This window comes from Amphiprion ocellaris, chromosome 9 (assembly GCF_022539595.1).
Source record: "Amphiprion ocellaris isolate individual 3 ecotype Okinawa chromosome 9, ASM2253959v1, whole genome shotgun sequence".
Classification (NCBI taxonomy): Eukaryota; Metazoa; Chordata; class Actinopteri; family Pomacentridae; genus Amphiprion; species Amphiprion ocellaris.
The window spans coordinates 21,865,456-21,882,142 of NC_072774.1; the positions used below are offsets into that span (position 1 = coordinate 21,865,456).

The window sequence follows — 16,687 nt, forward strand, 5'->3', positions numbered from 1 at the left end:
GAGCGATATGCTATACTTTGACGTTTTTAGAGCGACATGCTATACTGTAACATTTTTTTGAGAAACATGCTATACTATGATTTTTTTCGAGTGACATGCTATACTATGACGTTTTTAGAGCGACATGCTATACTATGACGTTTTTTGAGCAACATGCTCTACTATGATGTTTTTAGAGGGACATGCTATACTATGACGTTTTTAGAGCAAAATGCTATACTATGACGTGTTTTGGATGACATGCTATACAATGACATTTTTTGGACGACATTCTATACTATAACTTTTTTTGGAAGACATGCTATACTATGATGTTTTTAGAGCGACATGCTATACTATGACATTTGTAGAGCGACATGCTATACTATGACGTTTGTTGGACGACATGCTATACTATGACAGTTTTAGAGCGACATGCTATACTATGACGTTTTTAGAGCGACATGCTATACTATGACGTTTTGAGAGCGACATGCTATACTATGTTTTTTGGACGAGATGCCATACTATGACAGTTTTAGAGCGACATGCTATACTATGACGTTTTAGAGTGACATGCTATACTATGACGTTTGTGAGCAACGTGCTATACTATGATGTTTTTTGGACGACATGCTATACTATGACGTTTTTAGAGCGACATGCTATACTATGACGTTCTTTGAGCAACATGCTATACTATGATGTTTTTTGGACGACATGCTATACTATGACGTTTTTGGGATGACATGCCATACTATCAATTTTTTAGAGTGGCATGCTATACTATGACGTTTTTAGAGCGACATGCTATAGTATGACGTTTTTTGGACGACATGCTATACTATGATATTTTAAGAGCGACATGCTATACTATGACGTTTTTAGAGCGAGATGCGATACTATGACATTTGAAGAGCGACATGCTATACAATGATATTTTTAGTGCGACATGCTATACTATGATGTTTTTAGAGCGACATGCTAAACCATGACGTTTTTAGAGTGACATGCTTTACTATAACGTTTTTTGGACGACATGCTATACTATGACGTTTTTTGGACGACATACTATACTATGACGTTTTTTGGACGACGTGCTATACTATGACGTTTTTCGAGCGACATGCTATACTATGAAGTTTATAGAGCGACATGCTATACGATGACGTTTTTTGGATGACATACTATACTATGACGTTTTTTGGACGACATGCTATACTATGACGTTTTTACAGCGACATGCTATACTATGAAGTTTATAGAGCGACATGCTATACTATGACGTTTTCAGAGTGACATGCTATACTATGATGTTTTTTGGACGACATGCTATACTATCACGTTTATAGAGTAACATGCTGTACTATGATGTTTTTTGGATAACAGGCTATACTATGACATTTTTAGAGCGACAAGCTATACTATGACGTTTTTTGAGCAGCATGCTATACTATGACGTTTTTAGAGCGACATGTTATACTATGACGTTTTTAGAGCGACATGCTAAACCATGACGTTTTTAGAGCGACATGCTTTACTATAACGTTTTTTGGACGACATGCTATAGTATGACGTTTTTTGGACGACATACTATACTATGACATTTTTTGGACGACATGCTATACTATGACGTTTTTAGAGCGACATGCTATACTATGACGTTTTTCGGACGACATGCTATACTATGACGTTTTTAAAGTGACATGCTATACTATGAAGTTTATAGAGCGACATGCTATACTATGACGTTTTTAGAGCGACATGCTATACTATGACGTTTTTTGGACGACATGCTATACTATCACGTTTTTAGATTGACATGCTATACTATGACGTTTTTAGATTGACATGCTATACTATCACGTTTTTAGAGCAACATGCTATACTATGATGTTTTTAGAGCGACATGCTATACTATGACGTTTTTAGAGCGACATGCTATACTATGACGTTTTTAGAGCGACATGCTATACTATGACGTTTTTTGGACGACATGCTATACTATGAAGTTTTTAGATTGACATGCTATACTATCACGTTTTTAGAGCAACATGCTATACTATGATGTTTTTAGAGCGACATGCTATACTATTACGTTTTTAGAGCAACATGCTATACTATGATGTATTTAGAGCGACATGCTATACTATGACATTTTTTGAGCAACATGCTATACTATGACATTTGTTGGGCCACATGCTATACTATAGGCTTTTTTTAATTGACATATTACTATGACTTTTTTTGCTTTAGTTTTTTTGTTGTTTTTTAGCAAATATATTATAAGAATTTGAACAGTTTTAAAAGTTACTATACTTTTACTTGTGCAATGAAATATTATTCTATGGCATTTTTTAGATGACATATTATACTCTGTTTTCTTGAATAACATACTATTTTGATAATATACTGCACTGACATTTTTTGAACTTCATATAATACATGACAATTTTAGGCAGCATCTTATCATTTTGCGCTTTTTGAACCACAATAATCTATGGGGGTTTTTTTGCCGACATGCTTTACTATGAACTACAGGCCATACTATGTTATTCTTGAGTAAAGCATACTATACTTTGACATTTTCTGAACTACATCCTGTACTATGGCGTTATACACTGAGTGCTTTGGTTACATGTTGATTTATAATCTAGATTTTTTTCTGTTTTGTTTTTTGACGGGATTACCACAGACTTGACCGTGAACACCATTGACACCCACCTGAGGGAGATGCTGCCTAAGATCTCAAGGCTGCTTGGTCGTGGTCTTTCTGTTCCTGCTCCAGACCGCCTTCATCAACTTCGTCTTCTTTTGAAGAGGCCCTCAGATGCTGCAATCTCTGACCTTAAGGAGGAACTGCTGCTTTCACTCTGTAACGAGACGGCAGTTATTTTAAAGACCCAGCTCCTGGCGGCTTTGAGTGAAAGTTTAACACCCATCAAAACAGAACTACAGACAGTTAAATCTGAGCTGTCGGTCAGTATTTCAAACATCAAGTCTGACCCGGCTGCCATAAAGCACGCTGTGGGTGAAACGGAAACTTCAGTCTCCACATCACCGACGACATCGTCACACTCCAAAGCATAGCACCTGTCTGCTGAACTTTTAAAAGTGGACTATAAATGTGAAGAATGTGAGCAGCAGCAGCCTGTGAGCAGCGGAACAGATGTGATCAGAAAGAAGTCATTTTATTTTTTCTTTTCTTTCTGATTGACTTGATGCTGTCAGATGCAGATGTTGGAGCTGATTCTGATCTTTCAGGATAAAAAACTGCTTTTCCTTCACAGACTTTTCAGGAAATTATTCTCTCAGGTTTTCTCTGCTATTCATATTTTTATTATCTGTGATTATTTCATTATTTCATTATTGTAAAATACAGTTTGTGGCATAAAGACTCATTTAGTTATTTTATGCCTGAAATCTTTGATGTAGCAGAACTAATCTTCCATTTTCCTTCTTGTACTTCTGATACTAGAACTAAACGTGTCTTCATCATGGATCATCTGGTTTGAATCAATCAGCAGCAACATCACAACAAATGAGACAATTTTCAACAAATTCATGAAACTGTCATTTAAAACTATCAGTGTCTGTTTTAATGTCAAATTAAAGCTGATTACTGACAACTAGAACATTAATGTTACTGTTTTAATCACATTTAAGTTTCCTGAACGTTACATTAATGTCAACCAGCCACAGTTTTATGAACTTAATGAACCACATTACAGGAACACAACACACTTCAGCTGCTGACAGGAAACAACACAAACATCGTTAGCTTGATGCTACATTTAGCTGCTAATCAGGACTGGTCAGCTAGCTCGGTTAGCATAGCTAATTCTCATTAAAGCTAATATTCACTGGATGCTAACTCTCTTCTCTGGTCAACACTGACAAATAAACTCCACCAACTCCTGGGGTTCACAGCTCACATTATATCTGACTCTGAAGTTGAACATAAAGTTCATCTCCCATCCCAGCAGATATTGTGTGTTGCGCTGCGGTTCTTTGCAAATGGAAGTTTTTTATATAATGTCGAAGATGCAGAGCACTTCAGTAAGGCAACTGTATGCAGGACGGTCAGAAAAAGAGAAATAAATGCTTTAAAAAAATATCTATATATCTATATGTATCTACATTTATATCTATCTATCTATCTATCTATCTATCTATCTATCTATCTATCTATCTATCTATCTATATATATATATATATATATATATATATATATATATATATATATATATATATATATATTGTTGGCTGAGTAGAAGTCTTTGTTAGTTTAAATAGGCTTAATTATTTAACAGAACATGATATGGATGCAGACATTTAGGCTATGTGTGGGATAAAACCACTGCACAGTCAAACAGCCACCTAATATTTAGGCTACTTTACAATGTAAAACATGCTCAAAATGAGGTAGCTCCATGAGATTATGCTGACGTCTTACCTGTTTTAAAAATGTTTTTATATTTCATCTTAAGCTCCTGCCACATGTGCTTCTCCCCCGCGGGATTGCACCTCAATGAAATAACTTGATAGGCTACCATTCAAACAGTTTTCCCCTGTAATATTATTGTGATTTAAACTTACGCATTGACCCGGGCAGCAATGTTCTCCCACGCCGTCTCCCTCTTTGGCAGCTGCAGCGGTGTTGCACTTCTTTCTAAAAACGTGTTCAAACTCGCGATATAAGCGCATTAAGATTTCCAGTTCAAGCGGTGTCGTCCTGCGCTTCCCCGTTGCCATGGTGACTCGTCGAATCGGCGCTCCATTGATACTGGCTGCTCAGAGTTGTGGTGCACGCGCTTAACTCCGGGTGAAACTACTCCGAGTTGATTAAACCAACTCAAATCAGCCGTTCTGGAACCAAAAACTCAGAGTTTCCTATCTCAGAGTGGATCAACTCAGAGTTCACGGTTACACTCAGAGTTTGTTGAACCTACTTCGTGAAACGGACCCCTGGAAACTAGCGTTTGTCCTGTTTTTGTGTTGCTCCTTGGCGACCCTAGACAGCCGGGTCGTAAATGTTTTTTGAGCAACACACCATACTATGACGTTTTTACAATGATGGTTCTACTATGGAACCAGTTTGAAACGTTCAGGCGTTCTTTGTGTGAAAACTCAGAGATTTCAGGGACCAGAAGGTGGTTTTCAACTTTCTTTGTTAACTTTCTGCTTCAACTTTAAATTAAATTTCCTTGACTAACCCAGCCCTCTAGACTTCCAGTAAGCTGTGTTCCTATTGGCTGTCCAGGTGGCTGCTTGGCGTTATCAGGAACACCTGAGCAGCTCAGTGTCTTCCTGCTTTATTTATCTGCAGACAAACATTTCCTTTGTTTCTCTTCACCACTGAACCGGGTTTGGCTCCGTTGCTTTAGTTTGTTTTTTAGGCGTTGGCTTGCAGCTTCCAGCAGTAAAATAGGCTTTAATGTGTTTCTTGGTGTGTTTCAGGGCTTTTTTACTGGATAGTTGTCTTGGTAACTGTGGTTCTATAGCCACAGTTAGCACATGGTGCTAATGTGCGCAGTGATTAGTGGATTTGATGCAGCTGAGTTGTGTCTTTATTTTGGCTGTAGTGAGTCTTTAGAGGTTTTTGGTCAGACACATTCTGTATTCTTGTTTGTGAACCAACGCTGGTTGTCCAGAAGGTAAGAGTTCCTGTCCTGATTCTCTGTTCTCAGAGGTTCTCTGGTAGGCTGTAGGAGACTTTAGCGTTTGGGTTGTGCTAGTTTGGTTTTTGTACGGTTTCATTTGGACGACTATCTTGAGGCTCCTCCATGTGGTTTAGTGAGGTTTTCTGGAACAGTTCTGCAAAGCAACCTGCAGCAGAAGAGACTTTGAGAGTTTTTAGGAAGTTCTGGAGACCAGACTTTAGAGCAGCAGAAACATTTGTCAGCAGTTTGAGCAGGAGAAGGTGAGCTTCAGAGTAGAAATGAGACAGAAACCTTGTTGACCCGTGTGGTGAGGTCCTGTACCAAGAGTTTGAGCAGGTTGTGAAGAGTCTGTAGTTCTTTGGTCTGAAAGCACAAGAAGAGTCAACTCATTAAAGGAGAAAACAGGAGATATTGTTGCTTCTTCTGTTGCTCTGCAGTTTCCTTAGACTGAATATCAAGTTTATATTTTAAATGATTTCCCATGTGAGCCCAAGAAGACTTCAATAAACTCCCTCCATCCCCTGGACACAACATATTTTATTATGATGTTAAATCTTTTTTTTTTTTTTTTTTTAATGTTTTTGAGTTTTAATCATAGTTTTAGCATAGTTTTTCTCTTTGCTTGTTTAGTTTTGTCATCTGTGTGAAAGGTGCTAAACAAATAAAGCTGAATTGATAAACTGAATAATTGACTAACTCATGATTGTGACAACAGAAGTATTCTGTTTAATATAGTTAGACATTAAATACAATTAATTTCTATTAAACAGACAAAATATTGAATTAGATAATTCAACAAGATAAAATACATGTAACTATGAAATTAAACAGAATTTTTCAAATACAAATATTCAAAATTACAGATAAAATATTTTCGATATTTAAACATTCAAAAAATACAATTAAACAAGAAGAGTATTAAACATGAAAAAAATACAAAACATTTAATTAGATTATTAAACCTTTAAAAAGACAAAACATTTAATTAAAAAATTAAATGTTGAATTAGAAAATTACATCTTAAAGACAATAAAACTTCAAATACGAATTAAACAGAAAATACAATGAAGCATATAAAAAGAAAATTAAACATTAAAAGTTTGTAAAACATTTACAAAGAAAAACCCTAACAAAGATTTAATCGAAAAATTAAATATTGGGAAAGGAAAAAAAATTCAAACAAGCCGATAAAACATTTGAAAAAACAAACATTAAAAAGACAAAACATTTCGAAATCAAATCAGACATTAGAAAAGAATAAAAGGTGAGAAAAGAGCAAAACTAAACATTTAAGAAGAATCAAACTAAAGACAAAACATTTGAAAAGACCAGTTAGACTTTAGAAGATCAAATTAAACAGAAGAGACAATAAAACGATCAAAAATAGCAAAAACACATAAACGTCTTAAAGCATTTTCTAGTCTGAAATGAAAACATCAAGTTGTTTCTTCAAACATTTCCTCTTTCTATGTTCTTGGTTTGATTGTGGACAGATTTACTAAGAACGCATTCAAGAAAACTGCTTTTCAGATAAAATCTACCAGTAGTTGAAGGCATCGATCAAACTAATGTTACCTTCTGATCTCCACAAACTTTACTGTTCAGTGAAGAGAATCAAAGTTTGTTGAGGATTTCTAAAAAACCCACAGGTGAAGGTCTGAGAAGAACTCAGATGGATGGTCTAAATGTGAAATCAAGACTCATGGTCACAAGTTTTAAGGCTTCTGTTAACCAGAAAGTTCAAACTAACAGAGAAGTACTGAGAAACTTTTAAGATTTCATTCCTCAAACTGTCTAAAGGTTCGAACTAACAGAGAACTACTCAAAAAGTTTTAGGTTTTCAGTCCTCAGACTGTCTGAAGGTTCAAACTAACAGAGAACTACTCAGGAGCTTAGAGGATATCAGTCCTTGGACTGTCTGAAAGTTCAATCTAACAGAGAACTACTGTGGGACTTAGAAAATTTCAGCCCTCAGACTGTGTGAAAGCTCAGGTCCTGAGGACTCGGGAGGTCTGGAGGCTTTGGAAAGTCTTGGAACTGAGGGTTCCACCCTCCAGCTCAAAGGCTGAAGTCCAACCTCCTGAGAAAAACGGTCGAGACGAGACTCAAGTTAAAAAAAAAACTCGAAAATGACAAAAAATAGATGATAAATGCGCAAAAAAAAGAAGAATTAGTATCTGAGCGAGTAGCTCAGGAGGATAAGAAAAGGACTACCGACTGGAAGGTCGCAGGTTCAAGTCCACCACTGGCCTTTTCTTTCTTTGTCTTTGTTAGGATTTTGAGAAAAGTTTAAGAACTGTCTGGTCTTGAACCAGCGACCTGCAGCTCCATAGGCAAATCCTTAACTCACTGAGCTACAGATCAGATAAAAGAACATAATTTCGTCGTCCCTTTGACATCGTAGTTTCCAAGTGACCACACGGGCGGAGCCAAGGTGGAGTCTGGGTGGAGTCTGGGTGGAGTCTGGGTGGAGAGTAGGCGGGGAGGTGGGTGGCGGCCTCCCCCCTCTACTCCCCCACCTCACCCCACCGCCCACCACACCTTCCCCCACCCGACGAGTTCTTCGAGTCTCGATGAGTTCCTCGAGTCTCGACAGGTTTTCCCGAGTTTCTGGAGTTTCCACCAGGTTTGAGGCAGAACAAGTTGTCATGAAGAGGTGTTGAAGTTGGCCAGGATGGACTGACTTTTTACAGCGACTAGAAGGAAGACAACTAGAAGAGCAGGTCTTTAACCACCATCCATAAAATCCATGGAGTCGGCTCCAGAGAAATGAAAGAAGGTCAACGTTTATCAGCCTCCATCCAGATGTTCAACTTCATATCTTTACTTTGAGATTTTTAGCACCACAAACCTTTAGTATCACACTTTATTATCCTTTATTAGGACTTTCATGGAATCCACCAGTAGATTTAGTTTTTGTTGAGAAACTTTATTCTTGTCGTCGTGGGACTGCAGTATTTAAAACTGTTCCTTCTATTTGACCTCATGTTTATTAGTTTTAGTGGAGAAAGTCTGAATTGTCAATTAGTCTCTTAAAAACTAAGTAATAAATTGGATTAGTCAAGAGGTTTACATTTCTTACTTTGTCACATTTTAAATATGACAAAAAAATATAAAAATAGAGCATCTTGAGACACTTTGACCTGTAATTGGCATCATATAAATAAAATTGAATTAAAATTGTATGTATCTTGTAATGTTGGAGTAATTCAGCCATATATGTTAGAAAACACATTTTCTTTGTCCATTAATCTGTCATTTTCTCCAGTAATTCATTTCTTGTTTTGGTTGATAAAATGTCAAACCCAAATATATTCAGTTTACCGTCATAAAAACCAAAAAGATTTACATTCATGATGCAGGAATCAGGCAGTTTTTCACTTTTTATCTTAGTTTAGTCAGAAAGATAGTTGATAATGTGTGAATTGTTGCAGCTTGTGAGCCGTAAAAGGTTTTAATCTTTGGGGCCGAGTGTCAAAAAACATTTAGAAACCAATAACAACAAAACACTCAACAAAGATTTGAACATCATTAAAGGGAAATCCAACTTTTGCATGACAATGTCTAATTAAAGGACATTTATTTCCAACGTAAATGTGTGATATTCATCCTCTGGAGCTTTCTCTTCACATCGTCTTCCACCTGGACTGGTTTGGTCGGGAGCATGTGCAACAAACATTTGAAAAACTGCACTTTAACATCAATGAATGACACTGAAGTTTAATCTCTACATAAATGAGACTGAGTCTGGATGTGCTGCTCTGTCATTGACTCTTAAGTTTAGGGAAAGTTCAAACAAAAGAGGACAGTTCAGATAAGACTTGAGAATGAGCTTATTTTGAACAAACATCTCAGACTTTCTGAGCTTCAGCATCTACAGCAAGATATTTTAACAACAAGCAACTCAAGAGATCCAGAAGTTGGAGAGTTAGCTTTAGCTGAGCCAAAGAACATGTGGGACGCTAACCTAGCAAACATTTCAAACTTTTCTCTGTGAATTCTGAGAAATAATTTCCTATTTAATGACAGAACTACACATCTTAACTCAGTCTCATTAAAACAGACTCTAATTCAATGTCATCCATCCATATTAAAGTGCAGTTACCCAAAATGTTTGCTGCATGAGCTCCAACAAAACCTGTCCAGGTAGAAGGCCACTTTGACAAACAGGAAGTGGAAGATTCCAAGCAGATTTATAGAAATCCGGACTGTACTAAGTGTGGTCGAGTATAGAGGGGTGTGTTGTCGGTTTTTTAGGCTGATAATGATTATTACTGAGACATTTGGAGTAGATATCCATTTGCAGTAAACAAAAGTATTTAAAATATTGGAGTTAAACTTAGAAGAACACAAACTCTAACAGAAAACTTTGTCGATATGTTTTTGTTTTGTTTACAGATGTTAAGTTAAAGGAGTTTTATTCGTGATGTATAACCAATCAAAGCACTCTAGTAGACAGAGCAACCACAGGTAGATAAAGGTTCAGAGCCAAAGTAGCACCATTTTTAAATGTATTTATTACCGTAAATCAGTAAAAAATAAAATACTGATAATCAGTAAATCAATCAGCCCACAATTACTACAATTCTACAATGTATGTCTCTTTCCTTTGACTTGTTATTTGTACAATCTATGATGTATATGATGGTGTTTTTTCATAGCAAAGGCTATACTATGATGTTTTCTAAGAGACATACTCTGGTTGTTCTGGTCCTGGGCCGCTGCGCTCCTCCTCTGTTGTTTTCTGGATTGTACTCAGCTGCATGCCTTCGTCCACCCGGCCTCCGTTGACTCGTCCTGCCTGCCGTCTCTGGAGCTGAAGCTGGATTGGAACAGACCAAAGTACAGTCCAATCACGATGCCAGCTGCCTCTCAAAAGGCTCCTTCATCTGGCAGGTGGCGGCACTTCTTCTGAGGGGAAGCTGAGCTGGCCCGGCAGAACTTTGGAGATGTGTTCCAGTGGTTGGTGGATGTGTGGGGAGATAGAGAGGGACCTTTGAATTGTTCAGAAAGGAAAACAGGGAACCCATTGGTAGTTTTAGTTTACGATGCTACTGCGGTGTGTTTTTCGGTTTTAAGAGGTGAACAGGAAGAGTTGTTTATCGTATTGATTATCTTTTACTTTGTTCATGGTTGGAATGTCCATCAATGTCAACGTGAAGTTCACTTTTAGTTCTGTTTATTTCTTCTTATTTTATTAACACCCATTTGCTTTTAACCCCCTCAAATGTTGTGCTGTTGTAAACTTACTCTTTCAAATAAATACTCATCTAACCCTCTGCAAACCAGCGTTTCGACTGTTTTTCTGTTGCTCCTCACCTACTTTAGACAGCCAGGACATAACGTTTTGTGGACTAAAGGCTAAACTATGACATTTTTAGAGCAAAGGCTATACTATGACGTTTTTAGAGCAACATGCTATACTATGACGTTTTTAGAGCAAAGGCTATACTATGACGTTTTTAGAGCGACATGCTATACTATGACGTTTTTTGAGCGACATGCTATACGATGATGTTTTTAGAGCAACATGCTATACTATGACATTTTTAGAGCGACATGCTATACGATAACGTTTGTTGGACCAAAGGCTATACTCTGACGTTTTTAGAGCAACATGCTATACTATGAAGTTTTTAGAGTGACATGCTATACTATGACGTTTTTTTAAGCGACATGCTATACTTTGACATTTTAAGAGCGACATGCTATACTCTGACGTTTTTAGAGCAACATGCTATACTATGACGGTTTCTGAGTGACATGCTATACTCTGACGTTTTTAGAGCAACATACTATACTATGACGTTTTTAGAGCGACATGCTATACTATGACGTTTTTAGAGCGACATGCTATACTATGATGTGTTTAGAGCGACATGCTATACAATGATGTTTTTAGACCAAAGGCTATACTATGATGTTTTTGGACGACAGGCTATACTAAGACATTTCTAGAGCAATATGCTATACTCTGACGTTTTTAGAGCAACATACTATACTCTGATGTTTTTAGAGTGACATGCTATACTATGACGTTTTTAGAGTGACAGGCTATACTATGATGTTTTTTGGGCGACATGCTGTACTATGACGTTTTTAGAGCGACATGCTATACTATGACGTTTGTTGGGCGACACTCTATACCATAGGCTTTTTAAATTGACATATTACTATGACTTTTTTTTTGTTTTAGTTTTTTTGTTTTTTAGCAACATACAAGAATTTGAACAGTTTTAAAAATTACTATACTTTTACTTGTGCAATAAAATATTATTCTATGGCATTTTTAGACGACATATACTCTGATGTTTTCTTGAAAAACATACTATTTTGACAATATACTGCACTATGATATTCTTTCAACCACATATCATACATGACAATTTTCGGCAACATCCTGTCATTTTGCACTTTTTGAACCACATAATAATCAGTTGGGTTTTTTTGCCGACATGCTATACTATGAACTACAGGCCATACTATGTTATTCTTGAAAAGTATACTATACTTTGACATTTTCTGAACTACATCCTATACTATGGCGTTATACACAGAGTGCTTTGGTTACATGTTGATTCATAATCTCGATTTTTTTCTGTTTTGTTTTTTGACGGGATTACCACAGACCTGACTGTGAACACCGTTGACACCCACCTGAGGGAGACGCTGCCTAAGATCTCAAGGCTGCTTGGTCGTGGTCTTTCTGGTCCTGCTCCAGAATGCCTTCATCAACTACGTCTTCTTTTGAAGAGGCCCTCAGATGCTGCAATCTCTGACCTTAAGGAGGAACTGCTGCTTTCACTCTGTAATGAGATGGCGGTTATTTTAAAGACCCAGCTCCTGGCGGCTTTGAGTGAAAGTTTAATACCCATCAAAACAGAACTACAGACAGTTAAATCTGAGCTGTCGGTCAGTATTTCAAACATCAAGTCTGACCCGGCTGCCCTAAAGCACGCTGTGGGTGAAACGGAAACTTCACTCTCCACATCACCGACGACATCGTCACACTCCAAAGCAGAGCACCTGTCTGCTGAACTTTTAAAAGTGGACTATAAATGTGAAGAATGTGAGCAGCAGCAGACTGAGCAGCGGAACAGATGTGATCAGAAAGAAGTCATTTTATTTTGCTCTTCTTTCTGGTTGACTTGATGCTGTCAGATGCAGATGTTGGAGCTGATTCTGATCTTTCAGGATAAAAAGCTGCTTTTCCTTCACAGACTTTTCAGGAAATTATTCTCTCAGGTTTTCTCTGCTATTTATATTTTTATTATCTGTGATTATTTCATTATTTCTTTATTGTAAAAATAAAGTTTGAGGTATAAAGACTCATTTACTTATTTTAATCCTGAAATCTTTGATGTAGCAGAACTAAACTTCCATTTTCCTTCTTGTACTTCTGATACTAGAACTAAACGTATCTTCAACACGGATCATCTGCTTTTAATGAATCAGCAGCAACATCACAAAAACAAATGAGACAATTTTCAACAAATTAATGAAACTGATGTCATTTAAAACTATCAGTGTCTGTTTTAGTGTCAAATTAAAGCTGATTCCTGACAAATAGAACATTAATGTTACTGTTTTAATCACATTTAAGTTTCCTGAACGTCACATTAATGTCAACCAGCCACAGTTTTATGAACTTAATGAACCACATTACAGGAACAACACGCTTCAGCTGTTTACATGAAACTCAACACATTAGCTTGATGCTACGTTAGCTTTAATCAGACTACTAGGCAGGTAGCTCGGTTAGCATCGCTAACATTACAGCTAATATTTACTATGCTAACTTTCTTCTCTGGTCAACACACACTGAAACATACTCCACCAACATCTGGAGTGCATTGCACACATTACATCTGACACTAAAGCTGCATATAAAGTGCATTAAAAGCGGCACCGATACGAAAATAAACATTTACTTACTGAACTAAGAGTCCTTTCAGAGTCTGCTGGTAGAATCAGCCGAAGGTAGAAAACTGGTTAAAACAAGCCAACGGGCAGGAAAACTGTCTGTAGAAAATGTTCTGCTGCTCCACCGATAAATAAACCAACAGTTATTATGTCAGAATTAATCCAAACGAGGAGAACAGAGTCTCTGCTGCCTCCTCCATAGGACCTGTCAATCGTTCCGGAACGGACTGTCAATCAAGTAGTCCCGCCCCCTGGCTTCGCAAAACTTTAACGCTCTATAAAAAAAATCAGTATTGATTTATTTTAAGATCGGCCACCTGATCTCTCATTTTGAGCATGAAAACTCACGAAAAAAAAAATTATGTACAGTCTATGCACCGTACTCCGTTTGGCTCCACACTTCCTGATGACCACTTCCGGTCTCAGAAAATGAAAAAACTGACCTTTTTTCGTTTCTGTGTCTTACTGATTTACTTTCTTGTTATTCTAAATATAAAACGAAAATCAAAGCATTTTTTTAAATAAAAAAATCGTATATCCCTTTTGATCATGAAAAGGAAAAACGCCTTGTATTTAAATTTTAATTGTATTTTAAAACGAAAATCAAATAACCACTCGTTTTTTGTTTTTCAATACCCGTTTCAGAACGGAAAATCCAATTACCAGATCCGTACACGGACCCTGAGCCATACGCCAAGTTCAAAAAAATGTGTTTTTAAAAGAGATTTAAAAATAGGGAGGGAATCAGCTTGTCTGATATTTAGTGGGAGCTCATTCCACAGTTCAGGAGCAGCCACAATAAAAGCACGATCACCTCTCAGGTTCTTTTTGGTCATAGGCACCACCAGAAAAAAAAAATTGAAAATGACAAAAAATAGATGATAAATGCACAAAAAAAAGGAAGTATTAGTGTCTGAGTGAATATCTCAGGGGTTAAGAAGAGAGACTCCCAAGTGGAAGGTAGTAGGTTCAAGACACACCACTGGCCTTTTTCTTTCTTTGTCAGGATTTTGATAACATTTAAGAAGGGTGTGGTTTTGAACCAGCAATCCACGGCTCCACAGGCAAATCCTTAACTCACTGAGCTACAGATCAGATGAAAAGACATAATTTCGTCATCCCCTTGGTATCGTAGTTTCTGAAGTCACCACGTGGGTGGAACCAAGGCGGAGTCTGGGTGGAGTCAGGGCTGAGAGTAGGCGGGGAGGTGGGTGGCGGCCTCTCCCCTCTACTCCCCCACCTCCCTCCACACCTTCTCCCGCCCGACGAGTTCCTCGAGTCTCCACGAGTTCTTCGAGTCTCCACGGGTTTTCCCGAGTTTCTGGAGTTTCCACCAGGTCTGAGGCAGAACAAGTTGTCATGAAGAGGTGTTGAAGTCGGCCAGGATGGAGTGACTTTTTACAGCGACTAGAAGGAAGACCACTAGAAGAGCAGGTCTTTAACCACCATCCATAAAATCCATGGAGTCACTCCAGAGAAATGAAGGGAGGTCAACTTTTATCAACCTCCATCCAGATGTTCAACTTGATATCTTTACTTGGAGATTTTTAGCACCACAAACCTTTAGTATCACACTTTATCATTTATTAGGACTTTAATGGAATCCACCAGCAGATTTAGTTTTTGTTGACAAACTTTATTCTTGTCGTCGTGGGACTGCAGTATTTAAAACTCTTCCTTCTATTTGACCTCATGTTTATTAGTTTTAGTGGAGAAAGTTATTTTAATTGTCCATTAGTTTCTTAAAAATCAAATAATAAATTGGATTAGTCAAGAGGTTTAAATTTCTTACTTTGTCATATTTTAAATATGACAAAAAAATATAAAAATAAAGCCTCTTGAGACAATTTGACCTGTAATTGGCGTTAAATAAATACAATTGAATTTAAATTGTATGTATCTTGTAATGTTGGAGTAATTCAGCCCTATATGTTGGAAAACACATTTTCTTTGTCCATTAATCTGTTGATTGTTTTCTCCAGTAATTCACATCTTGTTTTGGTTTATAAAATGTCAAACCCAAGTATATTCAGTTTACTGTCATAAAAACCAAAAAGATTTACATTCATGATGCAGGAATCAGGCAGTTTTTCACTTTTTATCTTAATTTAGTCAAAGATAGTTGATAATGTGTAAATTGTTGCAGCTTCTGAGCCGGAAAAGGTTTTAATCCAATAAAACCAATAACACCAAAACACTCAACAAAGATTTGAACATCATTAAAGGGAAATCCAACTTTTGCATGACAATATCTAATTAAAGGACATTTATTTCCAACGTAAATGTGTGATATTCATCCTCTGGAGCTTTCTCTTCACATCGTCTTCCACCTGGACTGGTTTGGTCGGGAGCATGTGCAACAAACATTTGAAAAACTGCACTTTAGCATCAATGAATGACACTGAAGTTTAATCTCTACATAAATGAGACTGAGTCTGGATGTGCTGCTCTGTCATTAACACCTAAGTTTAGGGAAAGTTCAAACAAAAGAGGACAGTTCAGATAAGACTTGAGAATGAGCTTATTTTGAACAAACATCTCAGACTTTCTGAGCTTCAGCATCTACAGCAAGATATTTTAACATCAAGCAACTGAAGAGATCCAGAAGTTGGAGAGAGTTAGCTTTAGCTGAGCCAAAGAACATGTGGGACGCTAACCTAGCAAACATTTCAAACTTTTCTCTGTGAATTCTGAGAAATAATTTCCTATTTAATGACAGAGCTACACATCTTAACTCAGTCTCATTAAAACAGACTCTAATTCAATGTCATCCATCCATATTAAAGTGCAGTTACCCAAAATGTTTGTTGCATGAGCTCCAACAAAACCTGTCCAGGTAGAAGGCCATGCTGACAAACAGGAAGTGGACGATTCCAAGCAGATTTATAGAAATCCGGACTGTACTAAGTGTGGTCGAGTATAGAGGGGTGTTTTGTTGGTTTTTAAGGCTGATAATGATTATTACTGAGACATTTGGAGTAGATATTCATTTGTAGTGAATGAAAGTATTTAAAATCTTGGGAGTTAAACTTAGAAGAACACAAACTCTAACAGGAAACTTTGTTGATACACTTTTGTTTTGTTTACAGATGTTAAGTTAAAGGAGTTTTATTCATGACGTA

General features: G+C 37.1%; 1 long non-coding RNA gene across 2 annotated transcripts; it reads right to left on the bottom strand.

The window, feature by feature from the left end:
• Window positions 1-2,688: 2,688 nt before the first annotated feature.
• LOC129349617 (uncharacterized) lies at window positions 2,689-13,966 on the bottom strand. Of its 2 annotated transcripts, XR_008602680.1 has the most exons (5): window positions 13,578-13,966; window positions 12,300-12,448; window positions 10,340-10,636; window positions 4,579-6,005; window positions 2,689-2,852 (listed from the first exon to the last, which is right to left on the bottom strand). It is a non-coding gene; the product is annotated as an uncharacterized LOC129349617 (long non-coding RNA). The 2 variants fall into 2 exon arrangements; XR_008602681.1 differs by lacking the exons at window positions 2,689-2,852; window positions 4,579-6,005 and having other exon boundaries at window positions 10,142-10,636; window positions 13,578-13,932.
• Window positions 13,967-16,687: the final 2,721 nt, after the last annotated feature.